The 21,349-nt window shown below is 38.4% G+C and overlaps 1 protein-coding gene across 1 annotated transcript in view; it reads right to left on the bottom strand.

The window, feature by feature from the left end:
• CAMK4 (calcium/calmodulin dependent protein kinase IV) overlaps nt 1–21,349 on the bottom strand; it is a 140,110-nt gene that overhangs the window by 24,648 nt on the left and 94,113 nt on the right. The gene's annotated exons all lie outside the window — the stretch shown is intronic.

The raw sequence follows: 21,349 nt of genomic DNA, 5'->3' as shown, positions 1-21,349 counted from the left end.
AAAACAAAAGCCAAAACCTGGCAGTGCAGTTCTTCCTTGGTACAAGCATCTATTTCATCTAGTTTTATTCAGCTCACAGAACCTCTCTGCTCAATTTACTTAACTCAACAAAGCTCTTACAACCAACCCTCCACAGTGTGCTGAGGTTTTATGGTTTGTACAGAGATCAGAAGACAAAAAGCATCACAATCACATTGCATTCTACCACTTTGCTGGGCCCACTGTCTTCACCATCTTTTAGTTTATTGACCACAGTCAATAACTTTATAAACAAACAAACAAACAAACAAATCCCTAATAAGCAAGAGTTTTTAATTAACTTCAAGACATGAAAAATATTTAAATAGCATAAGAGATGGAATTATTTAAGACTTACCTACAAAAAAAAACTTTCAAAAACTTTGTGAACATGCAAATGTGTCTTTGTAAAGTAATGCAACTACAGCAAATTTGAGAGGAAGCAGGGAGGAATTTTATAAAATTGAGTTTCTACCTTTTAGCCAATGGCATAAATCTACAGAAAGGCTTTTATCAATCTGCTATCCCTATATAGAAAGAAAAATTCAGCAAGATCACTGCAATTCTAGCAAATTTAAAACTTAAATTCTCTATTTAAATTTAAAACTTAGATTCTCTATTCTGAGCAGGTTATTGAAAAGCAAGTACTGTTCTTGCAAGCCAGTAATGTCTTTAGTTCTGCCTCTGGGAAATTGAAAAACATACAAATGAAAACCAATCTAGAATAAATCTAAAGCTGCTGTCAATGATATCTGGGGCTAGGTCCGGTCCCAGTAATGAAATCATCAGAGAGACATTTAGCTAATGGAAAACTATTTCTGGCAGCATTAGGTTTCACTGACCACAGGGATTCACAAGCCACAGTTCTAGGATACTGTAACAGGGCCATAATGCAATACCCTAATTAGCCACAGGTGCACGTCTGTTCATTCAGAACCAACATATTTTAGTTTTCTTGCAAGAAATTGCTTGTTTTGCATTCCAATCAAAGCACTAAATTTCATTTTGATTATTTTTTCTCCTTTTTTTAAGAGGGATATTTCATAAAGTAATGTAGATCTTAAATGGGTAAGTTAGTTTTTAGCGTGTGTTCTTGAACAAGCAGATTTTGTTCTGCCTGTACTGTACACTACAAAACTAAGCCATGTCAGGAAGTGCTCCTGGGTGCCAGTACTCAATTGTCTACATTGTTCAAATGTTTAGAAAAGTCCTGGGTAAATTAGTACTGATCAAAACAACACCCTGTTTCTCAAGTAAAGGGTATTCCCACCAAGCAATTTGAATCTGGACATTTTTTTGGCAGGCTGGCGCTGGCACAATTTAATGGCATGGATATTGTCTGTAAAAAGCCAGCTGTCATTGCTGACAGCGAATGACTGTTTTGGTAGAGTCAGACTTAAATAGTTTCAAAGGTGAAATTTCAGTGTAATAAACCAAAGAGGATGAAATTTCTCTTGTCCATCTATGAAATTCTCATTCCAAAATATGCATTTTAAAAAAGTCTGTAATTTTTAATGCATCATTTTATCTATGGGATATTCATAATCCTGCATTTGAATTCTTCTTTATGCATAAATAACACACAGATGTTGTTTTGTGTTATATTATACTGCTTAGCTTGAATGGTCAAGTTTGGCCTACACTGGCATCACTTGTTAAGCCTAATATTGACCACACATTTAAGCTGCATAAACCATATTATTAAAAAAAGAATAATCTTCTTTTACTTCTGTTACAGACTTTTTACAAAATGTAATTTTAAACAGCTTAGCCCTCAAGGAGTACATGTATGCAAGAGCCTCCACTCATTCATTTTCTAGATGTGAGTCCTCAGCCTGTGCAATACAAATGCCAACATCAGTCTTTGAGGTGCCATTACATTAAACCACAAGGGGGGTGAGGCAAACTGAGACTGATCTCAGCCTCACAGAACTGTGACACATGCACTCTTCTATTCTGAAATCAGGAAGGAAAATAAAATATCATTTCTGTCAGTAGCACCATACCTCAGGCATCTCCTTGCTTGAGGTACACCTTGCAGGCTAGAGCTGTAAACTATCCCCAGTTTTCATGTTTTTGCAACACAAACTTTGCACTCAAAATGAGAGAAGAAGTCTATTATGCTCTGTCATGGGGACTCAGTGAAAAAATCCAAACAACTTCATGGACAGTTACTTAGGATCCCAAAACAGTGAGAATTCATAAGTTCAATTTCCATTCTAGGTTTTAAAGCTTGTATTTTTCTTCAGGTGATGGCATTAGGAACATACACTTCTGTTGTACTTTACAAGATACCAGCAATATCTGTAAGGAAATCAGGTATTTTAAAAAAATCAGACCCATTTAGCTATGCCTTTAAAAATGTAACAGGAAGGAGATATAAAATTCTCACTTAATAGTAAGAGGAAGAGGTCAGGTAAGCCTGTGGTTACTCTGATACATAGGTGACTGCTTCTATTGAAAATCTTTCTCAGATTGCACAGGAGTATAATGATGAGTTTTCTGTAAAGGCATATTATGTGTTTGTGCATATAATATGACTCTTGAAAGTGGAGGAAAATTTAATGTTCTGCTGGGAATCATCATAACTTCATCAAGGCACTCCATGTTCATTGTTCAGACACCTGGAATTCTGAAATACCATGAGCCACTCAGAGAAATGCCAAATTGTAATTTGCTAGAAGGTTCTCTTTTTTAGAAAGGCCAGGAACAGATCAAAATGGGATGTTTAATTTCTGTCTAAGTAACCTCCCTGTGGTTTTGCTGGTCTAGTCCAGAACTTCAGGCAATGCTACCAATTTTTAAAATACATCATATGACAGTTGTTTTAATATCCAAAAGGCTACAAACATTTTCCTTATGACATCTGCTAATACTGGAAGACACAGTAAGAGATTTAATTTAAAATTGTATTTTTATCACAGAAAGATTTTCAGAAACATGTTTCCAAGTATTTTTCCTGGTTTCTACATGAATCTCTCTTAACTCCAAATGTTGCTATTACAATGGAGATGTCCATAAAAAACTACAAAAATTTAATTTCTGTTAGTATGCCATACTCTTCCCAGCATTCAGAAAATCTTTGTAAAAATGCCTACAAATATGAAGAAAAAATTGTGCTCTGTCACATATTCTACAAAGCCATGGAATTGACAAGAACATCCTAGTATTTTGACTTTTTGGACAGATTGTATTCCCAATGCAAATAAGCCAGCCTTTCCCAAACTGCAACTTCCAGAGCTGTTTCTCTAAGCAAGTGACAAACTCGAATAATACAAGTGCTTTCCAGGGTGAATAGTGATAATATGTCTAAATAAAATATGTCTAAAATATAAGAACCTGCTGTCATCTCCAGCACCTGCCTCAGGGTCTGCAGTCAGACACGAGGAACCTGGGGTGCAAAAGCATCTCAGGCGTTTGTCTCACAGGCCACTGCTAATTTTCAATTAGGACTTAGAGCCAGAAAAAGGATCAGCCACACAGGACAAACGGCAAATAATCCCATGAAATAAGTGTAAATGTTTCTGTCATTTTCAAAGAAACCGCAGTGTGTGTGCTAGTTTAGTGTTTTGCACTGCACTACCACCATAATTCAGACACCCCTGTACCCTTGATCAGCAGACAGTCACTGCTGTGGCTCTCAAAGAGAGTTGAGGTCTTCTGGTTTAAAACTGTGGAATTAAATGTAATGACCAACACTCAGTCACATGTTATCACTGCACTCAGAGGGCTGGAGATAGGGTGGCAGTATGTTTTTCATTTTGTATTTTAATCTAGGTTTGTGTCTTTGTATCAAGTACAAGAGACTTAAAGATTAACACTGAAGTTAAATTTATTCCCATACTAAAAGGACACAACAGGATAATAAAGAATCTGGTCCACAGATTCCTGTTTATTTGGATTTTTATTGATTAGCCTAGCAATCAGAGTGAGATATAAAATGTATTTATTGTTCCAGAGTAACTTCCAAATTGAGGGAATGATTGTGTTAAAGATTTGTGTATAGAAAGTCTTTTACCTCAAAATATCAGTAAACAAATCTAAAACATGTAATGAGAAACAGGAATGCCAGCTGGGATAAAAAACTTTTTCTCTCACGTCTCTGAATCTAAACATAAATCCATATAAACAGAAAAAGCTATTCTGCCCTCATTCAAGTAAACAGCTAAATTCCTATTGATCAGAACAACAAAACAACCTAACTGAAAAACTGTGAAGAGATGACTGAAAATGATATCCTTTCTTGACACCCTGGCTTTCATCATCTTATTGTCTGTAATGCCATCATTTATGTTTGGTTTTGTTTTGTTTTTTTTTAAATCACAGAGGTTTCTGGCTTGCTATGACCTGGATTATAAATGTGAAATATTATGAAGAAACGCAAAAGTAAAAATTCAAAGCCTTTCACAGTTTTGCATGGTACAATTACATAAGAAAAACGTGAACCCCCTCAGCCTCTGCAGGCTATGGTTGAACAATTCCATAAGACTAAGAAGTGCTAAGAGAAGATAAATCAATGTTAATTTTAACATATGTCAAACATGGGTGCCACTCCTGTCCCAGAACCTCCTCTTATCAAACCACACCTGGACTAGGCTCAATGGCAAATGTGAATATAAACACCAGTGCTGAAAGAGAAAGAATCCTGCCTGTGGGCTGTTTAGAAGGAAAGAAATCCTCTTCTTTGGAAGTTTTGATAGTAAACTTCATGCAACAATCACAGATGTGAATATGTCTGGATTTCAGTCAAGTATCTAACATTAACTCTGGTGTCTAGTTGGTCTTGCTGATGGTTGCGCTGATGGAAATAGAGATCAGTAGGAGAGTGCAAAGTAGGCAGGAGCACAAAGCGAGGAAAGCACTTGGTGTTGAGAGACCTGTTCTGGAAAAGGAGGGACTGATGGAGGACTGGAGAGGCTGTTGTTTGATGAGACAATGCTAAATTTGCCCTGTTCAGCAATGCAAAGTAGAGGTTTGAAGGAGGACTTGACCACCCTCTACAAGTACACAGCAGGATGTACAAATCAATGCCAGGCAGGGCGGAAGGAACAGGCTAAGCTATCCCATTCTTGGCTCATAAAACCCAACCAGAAAGTAGCTATGAATATTTTTAGGCCAGAAATGAGAAAAAGGCTCCTCACTGTGAAAGTGTCAAGTATTCAGGGCAACCTTGCAGGAGGAGTGTGTGTGGGTCAAACCAAAAACTGCTTCTAAGGCCATGCAAGAACCACTATAAAGGACATGCTATGGTATTTTTTTTAAATTTTCTTTCCAGTTTATACTAAAAGGTGCTGGGTTTGCATGGCAAGGTTTTGGGAGCAAGGGGACTAGAGGGGTGGCTTCTGTGAGGCTAGCCATCAGCAACAGGGGCAGCAACTCTGGGATAAGATATTTAAGAAGGGAAAAAATTCCCTCACCACAGAAACATCACTTCAAGGAGAGAAGAGAGAATATTTTCTCGTTATCACACTGTGATTTAATTGGTAATAAATTAAACTAATTTTCCAAAATTGAGTCTGCTTTGCCTGTGATGAAAGCTGCTAAGCGATCTCTTCCTGCCCTTGACTCATGAGCTTTTTGCTGTTTTTTCTCCCCTGCCCATCTGAGGAAGGGGAGGGATAGAGCAGATTGGGTGGGCATCTGACACTGAGCCAGGCTCAAGCCCCAAATACAGCTTTTTGAGTGGTTTTTAGTTGTAGTTTTTGGTGGTTTCTGTGTGTTGTGCTAATTAGCAGAAATAGGATTTGATGCATAGGGACTCTGACTGCAAGCATTTGTGCAGCTGGGCTGAAGGAGGACACAGGCTGAAAGTAAGAAGGCCAAAAGGGAAACAATGAGCTGGTAGTACTTTATTTCATTGTTGAACTGGAAATGACAACTACATCCTTAAGTATTGATCTCAGCTCAGTGCTTGCCAGGGTGAGCATCACACTGAGAGTGATCCCTGCTCAGTCAAAGCCCCAGTACACAAAACACTGCAAACACGTGAGAGGATATGACTTTCCTGTCTGCTCCATGATGCCCTGGAAGAAGTTCAGATGAGGAATGTCTTCTGTCAGATAAGAGCAACTCAAGCTGCTGACATGTCAAAGGGGAAAGATTTAATGGGCTGCTTAGCTCCAGTTTAAGAGGGAATGTGGTGCAGAGAGATCGTGTAGCTCTGAAATAGTGATGTAAAGGAAAGGTACTGCTGGAAATTACATCTTTCAATCTGTGAGGCTCAGATAAAATTGGCAAACATATGTTTCACTGAGACTTTTGTCAAACACCAAAGATAGCACCGCAGACTACAAGGCTGAGCTTCTACACAGTCTTGTCTATGATGAGGTCTCCACTTTATGTACATTCAATTGCTTAGGTTTTTAATGTTTATTTAAGTTGATTTTTGGATAATTACCATCCTTTAACTTATCCCACAAATCCTGCTAATAGGTTGCCTATAACCCATCTTTGCTTCTGTTGCTGCTCTTTTCTTCTCCTTTTTTTTAAACTAGTTTCAGGGTACCTTTCTTTTCTCTTCAGTTATTCATTCCACAGGGCTAAATAGTCAAGCTACTGGTATCCTCTTGCTCATTTGAAGGTCTGTCCCTCCTCTATTATCACACTCCTTGTTTTAGCCTTTCCACGTCCTTCTCCTTAGGTCTCTCACACCCCCTTGCACTGCTTCTCTTACCCAAATACTCCAGGATCTGTGTTAAGCACCAGCCTTTATCCATGTTTATACATCTTCCAGCATCCCAGCAGCATGTCCTGTAGTACACACAGCTCATCTGTTTTCCTCACACAGCAGATATAACCAGTTTCATAAGACCACTCCAGAGATGAGCTGCATTCAGTGTTGGCAGGTACATAGGAATATGTAATATACCAACATCCCTCAGAGGTGGTAATCATTCCTGCTACTGTGCACCTATACGGAGTTGTTGAGCTCACAGGTGAGGAGTTACCAGCTGGAAATGCAAGAGGAAGAGAGATGCTTAGGTGTATTTATACACCACAAGATGTGCTATGAGTACATCCCAGAGGCACAGGGTGAACTCCTGGAGTGATGCCTTTTTGCAACAGACAGATGCAGTCTTCAGATGCAGCAGGGGAGATATTGTCAGGGAGAGAGGTGCTACTGGAAAGACTGGTTCAGATCAGATGCTGAAACAGGCTGATGATGCTACTATATGCTGTAACATTTAACTTATATAGTGAGAGTTTTCTGGACTGAAAAACAAGCGAATTTTGAAGAACATGAAAATTTTCATTTTGCAAAAGAAGATTAATAAAGTGAGATGCAATATTTTACATATATAAGGTAATACATGTAAAGATAAGGTCTATCTAAGTCATGAGGAGAATTTGTTTAATTTTGAATTATTTTACCTTGAGCATAGGTGCCTGAAATATGAGACTGGAGTTTTCCCAGAACAGGTTGCAATCAAGTTCAGACCTCCCAATAAGAAATCTATTAAGCCTGAAGTCCATGTTTTTATGAGCAGAGATTAAACATATGGGCTTATTTGGTTTAACAATAGTTGTAGGCTGCAAGAGGAAACAAATGCTGTTTGTCAAGACAAGAATGGACAAAATGGAAGGAGGAATGAAAACTCACGGCTGTTACTTAATCAATGAGGTCAAAGGAGGTCTCCAACAGGAATGCAGTAGCAAAAAGCTGCCTGGTCTCATGATCACAGCTCTGTGAGAATATATATCTATGATGGCAACAGCAAAAATCCTGGAACTTATGGAGATAATGGAAACAAAAGGTTGAATTTCAGATTTGAGCACCTTTCCCAGAGTCCAAAAGTGAGCACACTTGTGAAGTCAGGGATGCTTTTTCCAAACTGTGGAGTCAACAAGACCAAATTTAATTGCTATGTTTACCCCACTGGCTTCAGTGCAGCACTGATAACCTCCACAGATGGAGGATTTATTCACAGCAAAATCTGTACTTTGATGTAATACATGCCCAGTTTTCAGTAAAGGATGTATTTTTTCCCCTGCTAAATCAGTGAACAAAAGCTTTGGGGCTTCAGCTGCTGCAGTCATCATTCAGCTTTTTTGAACTTGCAGAGATGACAGTAACTGTGTTTAGACAAAAATTATTATGAAAAGTCACAACAGTTTCATACAAACCAGTGTTGTTTCCAAACGAGGAAACAGAAACTCTCAAACACACCATCAAGCACACAATTTGCAGGAATAGGTAAAAAATGTTATGAAAACTTATGAAAATGCTAACATTTTCCACCATTAAAACATATTTACTGCATCTACCTCTTTGACAAACCTAATTATCTTAACTGTCACTGTGCTTAAGCTATCTCATCCCAGGTTTTGGAAGATTTTATCATAGAATTGTAACAGTGTGTATGTGAATGACGAGGAAAAGCTGGTATTTTCAACACAAAAAAAATTACCACAGTGTCTGCTGAGAGCAGGGAACATTAAGCTACAGACTATCACATTACATGGATGAGTGTATGCATATAAATGTACACCAGCACATCCTACAAGACCTGAACCAAACCAGGCACATTTTCTTCAGAAGAAAGCAAGAGCATTTAAAGTGTAACACTCTGGTGCAAAATTAAGAATGTGTGTTTCAGTAAGATCACTTCCATGGGAGCTGTGCATTTGTACCTGGTGCTGCAAATCAAACCCTACTAAACTTGAGGGACAACATCCTTGACCAGGATTTTACGGCCCCGTTGGGTGAGCTGTGACCATCCTGGAAGGAGGCAGCAGGCAGCTGGCGTGGCTAAGGCAGGCAGAATTATGAAAGCAAAGGGAAAGGTCATGCAATAATATATACTGTGACTGCCAGGAAAGTATTACATTATAGCTACTTTCTGTTGGAATGCCTCTTATTAAAAAAAAACTCTCAACAAGAGAAGTGATTTCAGCTGAGGCTTTATTTGCTTTTATTTTGCAAGCAAAAGGGCATATAAGGTTCTAGTTCCCTGTTCAGAACATATTCCCTTCCCTTTGCCTAGCCTGCATGAAATCAAGAAGGATTAATTCCGGAGGTATGATTAGTCACTGTGAACTAAACACGCAAAAATGAGTTAATAAAATCCCTAGAAAAAGTGTGATTTTTTTTAAAAGGAAAATACTTGCTAATACCGAAGTATTTTAAAATTCAGGACAGGACCTGGCCTGCAATCTGTTGTCTAAAGGGCTTCAGTCTTTGGGACAGTTCCACCTGCATCAGCCAAAGCCCAGAACTGCACAACTCCTGAGGCTGTACATGCCACATCTTAGGTACTGAATCTACTTCTCTGTAGAAGTATATTCATTAGCATTTAAATATGTGACTCTGTGACATCTCAGTCCTTTTCTGAAGACAACCCACTGTCTTAAGAGAAAGCCACTTCTCTTCAAGAGAAATGCCAAAATTTTGAACCCTAAAAAATGAAAGAGACAAATACTAAAAGGAGGCTTTCATTTTGGCGACCAAGGGAACAGTATTTTTGTAAATGGCTGAAGGCGACTGTTTATTTTTTTTCAACCACATCTGAAGGCACCATTTCCTTTGCTTTAAAAACTCCTTCTTCTCAAGGCAAATCCTGGATAAAAAACTGCTGTTGCAATGGTGGCTGAAGACAGAAATACACAGGTTTCTCTTCTCTTTTTCCATCAATCAACAAGGCACAGCTGAGGCTCCAAGCAACCATCCCTGTCCCAAGCTAGGCAGTGTGCATTGCTGCTGCTTCCAGTGCCTGAACACTTTTTCTGGAGAGGGCAAAGCCACCCCAGACAGACCCAGAAGAGGGCAGTGGGATGCTGTAGATCATCTGCTTAGTGACACCTCATTTTTGCAACAAGGGTGTGCATACCTTTTTTGTAGAGTGGTGTATTTTCCAGCCTCAGAAAGTGCAACCCAGCATAGCCTCAGCTTTTTTTACACAGATTTGATGCTGGGTTTATGCCAGTGTGTTCATGTTACATCTCACAGCACATCCTTTTTCTAACAATCTATTTTTCTTTATGTTGAAATCAGGTAAGGAAGCTTAATAAAAGCCAAACAGTGTTTTAAATATTTATTTCTAAAATTCTTTATTGGTTGGCTGCAGTTATTTAACATTCAGAATGCTTTGGTCTGAGCAGACTTGTTTGAAATACAAACCACAGCTACACCACTAAATTACACCAAAGAGTTTTCTAAGTTAATTAAAATCTAAGTTCTTTGCTTTTAAAGTAAATGTTGATTCCTCAAGAACAGAACAAGCCCACTAGTGTTATCAACAATATCTGCAGATAAGTTCATCTACCTGTTAAACTGTGCACACTACCTATTAGAATGAACATTCCACTGTTTGTTAGCCATGGTTCTCTGCTTAGACACCTCCCAAAATTAACACAGAATGCAAAGGAAACAATGAAAATGAAGACTTACGACAGATCACAAGGGCGAATGTCCATGCCAAGTTCAAAGTGACTTTACAAATTGCTGAAACACAATACTGCTCCTGGATGGAAATGCAATGGCATTCAGAAGTTCCTTTCTGCCTAAGGGCAATGCCTATCATGTTTACTACTTTGTTTAAAGAAACGGACTTTTTAAAACTTTTGTGGCTTGAACTGGACACTTAAATGACTCTCAGTAGTGAGGCTCTCCATTCAAAGCAAATATCACCAGAGCTAGAAGTCAACCAGAGATTGAACCTCCTGAAACTGAATAAAACCCATGCAAATCAGTAAAGAAAGGCAAAAATCTCTCACTTTACAAAACAAACCCTTCCCCCTAAGTTAGGAAGGATATAAATTATATTTTCCTGGCACAGATACTAAGAAAAGAGGATTTCAGAACTATCTCACCACATTCTCTGACATTTTCTTGTCACTATAATAACTTAGAAGAATCAGCTGCTCATTCTGGTAAGGTCCCATATGTCCATGCCATTACAGAAACAACAGTCCTTTAATCTAATTATCATGAAATGTTGTGTACATTTACCTCCATTGCCAAATATTGCACAGATCTTACTTTAATTTTTCACTCTTTTGTATTTGAGAGAAATTTTACACATTTAGGTTTGTAATTCAGAGTAAATCAAAACTGATAGCAGATGAACAAACTACAGCATGCCAGATGTGACAACTTATTCTCAAATCTTGTGTGATTAATTGCTGTGCAAATGTAAATAACCTTAGGTGCCCATACCTGCATTGGAAGGGAAGGACAACAGGCATAAAGCTACATTCAATTTTGTTTCAGCAGAAAACTTTGCATCCAGGGAGGGGCTCAGAACTGGATTCCTGACCTCCCAACACTGTAGACATGTTTCTACTCTCTACTGCCATGCTGAGCACTATGAGGAAGGGACCAGACATTTAAGAACTGGAGAGGATTTATGGCCTCTCACCCTTCATTTTTTTGCATTTATTGATCAACCCAAAAGCATGAATGCAGCTGTTACGAGACAGGATTACAGGAAGAATGACACAGAAGGTCCCAGTGGTCTCTGACACGCCCCAAAAGGGTAGTGAAGGATTCTATCTCCCTGCCCCTCCAGGGGATAACCTCCTTCCCCATATGCAACTTCGAGCTCAGAATACTAACAACATACAAACTACTTTTTCTAATCAGAAATAGCTGTAGACTCCCCTGAGCACTGCAATGGTAACAAACCAAGATCATGCTGCAGCAGCAGAACAAGAAACAGAGCCAAGAAGGCTAGTGATGGACATACCTGCAGCCCCTGTTGGAAGGGCCACACACCCTGCTGGGTACATAGTGCTTTTCATTCAATGTTTTTGATGAGTAGGTTCTTGTGGGGTCTTAAGGATCTTCTGTCTGAAGGGTGGCCAGGCTCTTTTCATCACTTCTGGCTACAGATGAGAATTTTTATGGGGCCTGTGTGAGAGATTGTTTTAGCTTGTCTTTAGGAAGGGATGCGATTAAGGGTTTGTTCTTGTGGTAAACTGGTAGGAGGTCCAACAGGGAAGCCTTGGAAGGAATGACCAACCTTATTTTTCTGGTGTCATTCCTTCTTATATGTCCAAAGCTGCATGAAAGGATTTCAGCCAAAGGCCCTTGCCAAGTTTACAACACATTGGACACAGCTCTGAGACAAAAACTCATCTCTCCAAGGTAGATTGTTAATGTTTGAAAACAATAGCCCAGTGAATTACTTTTTTTCTTTTGCTTAGCTGTGCCTTACCATATTAAATAATTTAATTTTCTTTGCCTAGATAGCAGACATCAGCTCTGTGATTTTAAGCATATCAATCAAATTGAAGACTGACAGAAAGCAATGAACTGGTCCATGACTTTTCATTATTTAGATACGTTGGTCTGTATTTCATGCAGAAAGCAAACAATTCTAAGAAACAATAAAGAGAAAAGGTCATGGAAAATAAAGTCCAGGAAGAACAGTAAGTAAAATAGTAATATAGTAGGGGTGAATAATTTACTCTCAAAGAGCCACATGCCCATTCTGCATAACAACATATTGAGTACATCAAACCTGAAGAGTGACAGAATTTCATAAACCTTTGCTTTCAACACACTAAAGGCTTTCTGGGGAAGAGAGTTTAATCTGAGTTACAGATCTAAACCTGGCCAGCTATGGCATTGGTTTTTGGAGAATCTGGCGCAGGCTGGAGCATGGGGAGCTGTGCAGCCCAGGGCTGTGTCTTGCACATCTATGTGGTAGTTGGGACATGGGAGTAAAGGCCACCGTGCCAGTGCCAGGCTGCTGCCCCACAGCTCCAAAGCCTGAGGTGTGATGTGAGCCACAGAGCACAGGTGCACCATGGAACAGTCTCATGTGTGATCCTGAACTCCAATTACTGGGTTACAGACCTCAAAAAGAGCTGAAGAATAGACATGCTTTGCTGGCTATTCCAATTTCTATTTACCAACCAGTTCACTTGCAGCAATGTTAACCCAATTATATCACTCATCTTTTCCAATAGTTTGGAAAGTACCCTTATGTTATTTAAGCAGTTATTTCTTCATTATCACTAAGACGCAACTACAAAAATCTTTTGTGCATTCCTGAAACACATGCTCAAAGATCTGCTCAGACTAACTGCTTCAGTCTGCTTCTTCCTTAGGATTAGCAGAGATGGGGAAAATGCAGCTAGTTTGGAAAGGAAGAAGGTCTGCACCTTCACAGACCCCTACTCTGAAATTAAGCTTAGGAAAGTGGCAGCTGGAACACCTCCACTGATAACACTAGAGTCAACCCAGCACAGGAGCCATCCAGCAGTCTTATATGGAAAAAATTGCAAAAACATGTAGGGCTGGAAATGGTTATTTTATATTCAAGTGACATACTGGACCTTATCCTTGCTGCAAATTTCAGTGACCACACAGGTATTTAAAAGCAAGTATATAAGAATTTGTCTTTCAGTTGGTTTCTCTACATGTTACCAGATTTTTCTTCACACTCCCTAATTAGACAATTCAAAGCTTACTAGAGATGGAAGCTTCTAATTTTATTTGCGGATTTATTAATTTAATTTTTGACAGGTTTGCCTTTCTAGACAATCATTCATTCAAAATTATTGCAAGGACTTATGCTTTCACAGAAAACCAGATGAATCCTTCAAAATAGTGAGATAACCCCTGATTTGTTAAGAGTATTTAGTCTGAAACTATATTGTTCTTATAAAAAAAAAAAAAAACAACAAACTGGCTTAGGTTCATCTGTTTGATTTACCAGTAGGCATGTGAACAGCAGAATACTTAATTTGCAAAATAAATACACCAAACCTGGGTATACAGTAAATGGCACTACCCTACTGCACCATTTGGAGAATGGGAGCTGTGGAAAGCACCCTCCATCAGCCCCTGCACAGGAAGCAAAGATGCTGGCAGATCCCTGTGCACCTCTGTATCAGCATCTGCACGGGCAGGAGCAGGGCAGGAACCTCCCTCTGCTCCTGCACCTGGAGGTGAGAGTAAACCCAAAAAAGAAGCAGCCCCTGGGAGGTGGAAGACCCTCTCTGAGGAGAAGATGTCTTGCAGCAGGCAATTCTCAGTTCTCTCTAGGCAGGGAGCTGAGGTACCTGTGGTACCTTGTCTGCCTGCAGCTGTGAACAAGCTCTTGCTTGTTGATCCTCCCTGCTTTGGATTTCCAACGTGAAAAAAAGTCAGGGAGGGTTTCAGGAGAAAAAGCTAGGATTGACATGAATAAAATAATCTATTTAATCTCTCACTAGGTGGAAAAAATTAAGCAGCCAACAAAGGAGATTTTTTTTAGTCCTATCATCAAGGAAAATGCTACAAGACAAGACACTCAATGTACAGCTGAATGCTCATGTGGTGCTCAGACTAAAAACACTTTAATGAAGCACCCTCTCAGAACTTAGGAAGAAAGAACTCTTATTTGTGAGAGACATGGAGCTGTCAAATTTATCTTTTCTGAGTTTGTTCAATTATTTATCCTTCCAGACAGCCACAAGCACAGACTTATTCCAGGGTGGTTGTATCTGCACAGAAAACCATGCTGAATTTTTTGTTGGCAACAATGTTCCATACCAGATATTATCAAATCTTTATGGAATTTTAAATTAAATCTTGATTTTTAAATGAAGGACATAATTTTAACAGATTTTATTGCTTGACTTTCCAAGTTCCTTACAAAAAAACCCATCATTGTGTCACACAGAAAGATATAAGAATCCCAGTAAAGGAGGCACAGTCAGATGCAAGGAAAAGGATTGCAGCCCTGATAATTTATTATACCTAGCTCTACAGTTGTTAGATTTTTCTCGCTAAAATATAATTCAGAATTATTATATTTTATTGCTGTAAAGTATGATAACAATTACAAAATACAATAATATTTTATAGACAGGAAACCACAATAGTAAAACAAAGTAACTTTAAAACATAAGAAATAAAATATTCATATATTTACTTCCTGACAGCATGTTGAATTTTTGCTGTTGCTGCTCATCAAATGGACTCAGCTGAGCAGAGTATTTGGAAAAGCACATTTCAATAATGAAATACACTGTTTGTTAACCCTCCAGGTGCTGCCCATCCTTACTACTGCACAAGAACTTGTGTTAAAAATTAAAATAAAATCCTCACATCCAGCACTCTTCACCAAACAGTCAAATTTGTCAATGTCCAGAAATCGAACTACCATTGACTGCGTGCTCCATTCAGGCACCATCTAACACAGCTCCTAAAAAAGCCCTGTTCCCCTTCTTATGAATACTTGGTCTCATTATTTCTAGCTCATGAAGTAAAATCATGGACTCAAATCTAATGAAGTGGTATGTGCGGGGTGGTGCTGACTGCTGGAAGCATTGGCTTCAATATTGACCTCCGCCAAGGTTTGGCTCTTCCGACATGGAAGTCTGTGCAAAGCTCAAATGAAAAGAAGAAGTGTGTGAAATTTAAAGTCTAGAAATTCAAATTCCCTGGATTTGTTGACAGAAATAATGAAAGTGGAGGTAAAAGGCTTCAGAAAGCATTCTTCACATGCCAGCAAACAAATGTAACAACATCATGTAAACCAGTCACTCAGAGACATAAAAATAATCAGAAATAGTAAATGAAAAAGAAGAAAACCAGATGTATTACAAGTTCCAAAATATCCACAGTTGCTGACATTTCAGGGGATCAGTTAGGGACCTTGAGAGATTAAATGAGGAGTTTTGGTTCACTCATGTAGCTACCAGGGCCGCAGAAATAGATCCACCGAACTGAAACAATGACTGATTAATTTCTATGTAGCCTATGTATTTAAAAGGGATCAGTGTCAGTCAATCTTAGTTTATGACAACTCCTCGCATGTTAGGAATCTCCCCCCAAAAGGGCAGAAATTATCTTACCCTTTTTCCAAATCACAGGCATGGGGTATCTGGTAAGTTTCCCTACAACCTAATGAAAAAAATGCAATTTTGCAAGCAACTGTTCTGCTGAGAGGCTGCTATCTTAGTCAGTCTAGTACTACAAAATTAGAGGTGCAAAATTGCATAAGGCTATAATAATACTACTGAGTAATTTTTTGGCAATTGTCTTTATTTTCACGGGTTCCCTTAAAATTTAGTCCTGAAATCAATGTCTCTTTATTCCTTACCATCATTACTGATGGATAGACAGCAAGACACACAGAGACAAGCCTGTCCTTACTTAGTCTTACAGGCACAGGTGGCTTAGGAAACAAAAACCACAGTCCTGGAGGACTGTGCCTAAGGATTTCCTTAGGCTTCAGTAAATATTTCTGGGGACAAAGCAGTGACATAGATAAAGGTGGTTCTTTTTTAATGTAACATTTAAGCAGATGCCTTTCAGTCCTCAGTGAAATACTGCAATATGTGTCCACACTGCTATCACTTTATCAAGGCTGCACAGATTGCATGAGGGGCAGCAGTCACCTGTGGCACTCTTGCAGTGTCAGTTCACAATTCTCCTCTACCTTTCCATGCACAGATGGGGGGTTTTCTACTTTGGTATTTCCTCTAGGGCAATTCCTGATACCTCCTTAGTCTTCAGCAATACTTCTTGACTCTTTCTGCAGCACCCAGCTGGTAAACTTTTACTGTTTCTACACAGTATGTGAGGATCTCAGAATACTTTAGTAGCTTCTCCCACTCAGAAACCTTCAGAGCCCTGCCAAGCTCATATAGCAGCATGTACTTTTGGAGATGCAGAGTGTACAGTGTGTCCCATAGGAACAGGTACTTGAGTGCCCTATCCCTGCATTACAGTTTGCAAAATACATGCAATAAAAATTATTGTAATAAAAGGAGTATTAGCAGTTTAAAGCCTGAGATAAATGCAGTCATTTTCCTTTACTTGTGCTTGTTAATTGCTAACTTTGTGCTGGCTAACATACAGAAGATAAATGTGTGGCTGTCTAAAGACAAGACTCAGACCCTCACAGAGCTGGTTTCCTATGCTATTTTCCCCCTTAAGGAGATGGCTAGGCCATCACTAATGCCTCAAGAATCAGTGAATGAGGCAGATAGACTCAGCCTTTGGACAGGGTCAGCACTCTCTTCACACAATATTTTCAACAATCCATCTTATAAATGAAGGTGCAGAAATATTGCCCATCTCCTTGAGATGAATTGGGAAAACGTCAAATCCTTGAGTCCCCAGTCAGTTCTTAGACAGAAATTTCCCTGGAAATGCCAGTCTCTTCGACTAAGTATCAGCTACTGACTCAAACAGAGTATCATTTGGCATTTGTGGTGTGCTAAGAGTTAAAACAAGTGATAATTAATCACTTTCATTGTTACTTCCAAATATTTTCCAAAATTAATATTTTAGTGTTTCCAAAACAAGAGAAGGACAGCTTCATTAGATGAAAGCATAATATAAAATAGTAACAATTAGGCAAATATGACCCTGACTTTTTGTTGCACTGGACATTAACTGTAATACAGTAAATCTGCTCACTCCATTTCCTCTATTAGTGATAATAGCAAATACAATACCCTCATTTCCTCATTGCTGATGACAGCATTGCTGGGCTCTTTTGACTGTAATTCTTCTTCAATATGTGTGCTGCAAGATGAACCTCATACTCAGCTGAAAACAGATCTCAAAAAATGTTTTTGAAAAAATAATTTTGAATCAAGGCACTGATAAATCAGGTTAGCGTGATTATAAGTCCCACTCTGTTACCCTCCCCAATAACAAGAAAAAATAGTTTAAAATCTGTCTACAACAAACATGAAAAGCAATCAAATGTAAGCTTGCAATATTATGAACTGAGTCATTAAGAATGCCTTCACGCTCTCAGCAGATTATCCTGTATAAGGAACCATTACTGAACATTGCTTCAGAGACAGCACATCAGAAACACAAATGCATTTCTCTCCCAGACAGGGGCAGCACTTGGATTGGTTTCTTACACAACTTCTCCGTTTACCTACTTGCTTATTTGTTCTTAACAGCAGTGTGACAGAACCGTCTCCCAGATCACTGATCAAGTCCCTGTTAAAATGTTGTCACCAAGTGGAAGAAAAGGCCAAGAAAATTTCCCAGCTTCCATGGAGTCATCTCTGTACATGATGTGTTAAACTGTGCCTCTCCAAGAAGATTCACCTTCAAGCCTCAGAAACAAATCTTGAAGAAAGAAACACTTTGTGCCTAGACTAGATCAAGCAGAAATTATTTTTTATTTCATAAAACCCCAACAACAATGCCATAGGATGGTCAGATGTTGTTATTTCTTAATACAAGTCATTAAGTTGCATGCCATGCCTCTGGCAATACTCCCAGTTCAGGGAGGAATGAATGTAATTGACCTGCAAAGCATGTCCTGATATCAATTCAATCATCAGTCCTTGCCTGCCTTCACTGTATTATAAGATACAATGCAAACAAACAACAGATTCTCCCCTTATTTAATTCCTCCTCTGACTGACACTTTGCTTTGTTATACAGGGTTTATTGTGTGTGTGAGGCATGTTTTATTATGAAAGTCCTTTTTAGAAATATTGCTAGAACCTCTTTATTCTGCAGTCTAATACAACCACTATCAAAGTAGTGTCTATGCTATTTCAAGAGGCTATGAGCCTGTAAAAAGGGGAATGGCCAAAGTGGACCACATACTCTCAGTGAATGCAGTACAAAATCATAATCCTTAGCAAATTCCTTTTCTTATAGTATCAAGCATTGGTCTTCAGCAACAACCATATAGTTGAAGACATACTGAATCTGGCCTAAACCTGCAAGTTTCTAAAGTTTCACTTTCAAGCAAACATACGGAAAACTTGACAGAAGAATTTTACATTTCCCCTTCTTTCCCCATCAGAAAAGCAAGGGTTGGTGGGTAGTCTTAGATGAGAACAGTGGCTGTTCCTTAACTTCCTCCTTATGGATAAAAACACTTATGCCAGGAACAGACTCAGAAATCCACTCTCTACTGCCAGAGGGAAGATGGAAAACACTCAGGATTCATCAGTGAAGGAGTAAAAACCTGAAGGTACAAATGCCTCTTCTATTGAAATGAAAATCCTTTCCAAAATCTTCTAAAGAGAGGAAGTTAATGTTCTTCAATATCTTCAATCAAGCATAGTATTTTTCTTCCTACATAGAGTATTCCCAAATTTTCCTACTATTTTAGACAAGTCTTTTTCCTCTGTTGTAATATCTAGGCATCTCTGCCATTCTCTTCTGTTAATTTTGACTTTCATTTTCTATAGAACTGAGCTCCATGTTTCTTCCCAATTCTTATCCTTTTTTGTGGTGTGCCTTTTTAGGCTTTGTTAAGTATATATTGATCATGTAACACATTCACCTTGTTCAAAACTTTAGAAACCTGTGACAATTACACCTCGAGTAAGTTCACCTTGTAGCTGGTGGCTAAAACTAAAATACATTTGTTGTCTCTGTCTCCAGCAAGAACTAACTCAATGACTGTATAGAAAAAAAAAAGGAAACTTCTGTATAATCTTTATCTCTTGTACACTTTTCTTTGAATGTCAAACTCCCCAGATATTTAAGTCAATTCTCTTGAGTCTTATCCTGCCTTTAGAAGTCTGATTAGCTCATTTGGCCTAAGCAACAATTGTCAGACACACCAGTAACTCAGATGTTGTAAATGTTCTTGCAAGCTGCACATTCATAAATAGGTTCTTACCTACTAACATACAGTTCATTATTGGACAGATCAAAATTCTCTGAAATGAATAGAAACCTTTAATCTAGATTTTCTCTCTCAAACCTGCAAGCTGCTTAAGTGCCCTCAGGCACTTAAGCATCCCTGGCAGTTCAGCATGCTCCCTGTGAATTTAAGATGACAAGGATCTGAACAGAAGTGCAGATCTATAATGAAGCTTGATGCGGTAGAAAATTTAAATTAAAAAATAGAAATAGAGGGAGTCCCACATATAACTTCAGGAAAATATTCCCATCTAGACAAGAGAATGGGCTGTCTAAGAAAACAAATTACTGTAAAATTTGATGGAAAATTATTTTAGAGACTGATGGATGAGCTCAAAACTAAATATTGTATGTATGCTAGTAACTACCCTAAGTACAAAAAACTAAACTTTAAACTTAATTTCAAATTTAAATATATTGAAAAGAGTAATTTAAACCCCAAGCAGAAAGTATTCCTTTTACACCAATGTAGAACAGGTAAGAAGGAACAGCACTATTTTTAGTGACAAATATAAGATTTTAAAAGTACACATTAAAAAAATATATCAGTATAATTTTATAAAGTTTAACCACCTAAAAAATAGATGTGTGTTCTTCTCCTAAAGAAGTGTAGAATATTCCTTTTGTGACCAATCTTTTGAGGACTACTTGGATACCAAAACATCAATAACTAATTCTTCACTTCAGTGAAAATCTGGCCTCATCTGCATGCAGAAATTCTCTCACTACAAAACAACAACAACAACAACAACAAACCCAAAAAAACCCCAAAAAACTAAAAACTGCTACTAGAATAAATGTGCAAGAAGGCCACACTGCATGTAACTTATTCCCTGAGAGGAGAGAAATTACAATAGTGTTCCAAGAAAGAGTGCCTTCAAATGCCTCCTCTTTAGGCGTGAAACTCATTCATGGAATCATGAGATTCCATCTCATCTCCCTGTGCTGTCAGATAGCAACAAAACCTCCTCACTTGTTTTGAACAGCACAGCAGAAGAGTAAAGGGATGAACATTGGTTTGACCTATTTTTGCATAAGCCTTTTATCTTATGAATGAAGCTCTCTCCCAGCTTGAAGAACAACTAAAGAATAATGAAAAAGGCAAAAATGCAGAAGAGAGGAAAAAAATGTAATGTGTTCCCTCTAAGGACAAATATAGTCACTGGCTGGGAACTGGTTACATCCAGATCAGATGTAAACAGAAGAAAGGAAAATCATGAAAAAAGACAAAATTAATGTGGAGGTCTACACAACTGTACTGTTTTTTTAATTTTCTCTGATCTTGGGATTACAGATGTCTGATATATCTATGATGCCTTGTGACATGAAGATTCAGATTAATCTTCTGTGTGATACTCTGCTTGCTTAATTAATTCTTGGTAAGCCAGTTAGAGCTGGGCATACAGGTATTCAGGTATTACAAAACCCTGAAAAAGCCTGAAAAAGACAGAACTAGAATTTATTGATTGACTAATCTTTATTGATTAGTCTGTAATTTAGTCCATTTGCTTTAACAATTTCAAAGGAAATTGAATAAAAAATGCTTATGTGCTTTTAAAAGGCCACTCTACACTTACTAAATTCTTTAGAAGTGTCTCGCTATACGAGACATAATATCTCCTCCTTAGTGACCCACTGCAAAGACAGATCCATGACGATAGCAACAGACCTAAACAGGGGCCTTATAAAACATTTAGCTCAAGAGAGGTCAGCAAAAGGAAGGCTGGATGCTGCTTTTTCAAAGAGCAATTTATA

Source organism: Molothrus ater (assembly GCF_012460135.2).
Source record: "Molothrus ater isolate BHLD 08-10-18 breed brown headed cowbird chromosome Z unlocalized genomic scaffold, BPBGC_Mater_1.1 matZ_random_MA35, whole genome shotgun sequence".
NCBI lineage: Eukaryota > Metazoa > Chordata > Aves > Passeriformes > Icteridae > Molothrus > Molothrus ater.
The sequence above is the reverse complement of the archived record's forward strand: the minus strand, read 5'-3'. Positions and strand labels throughout refer to the sequence as shown.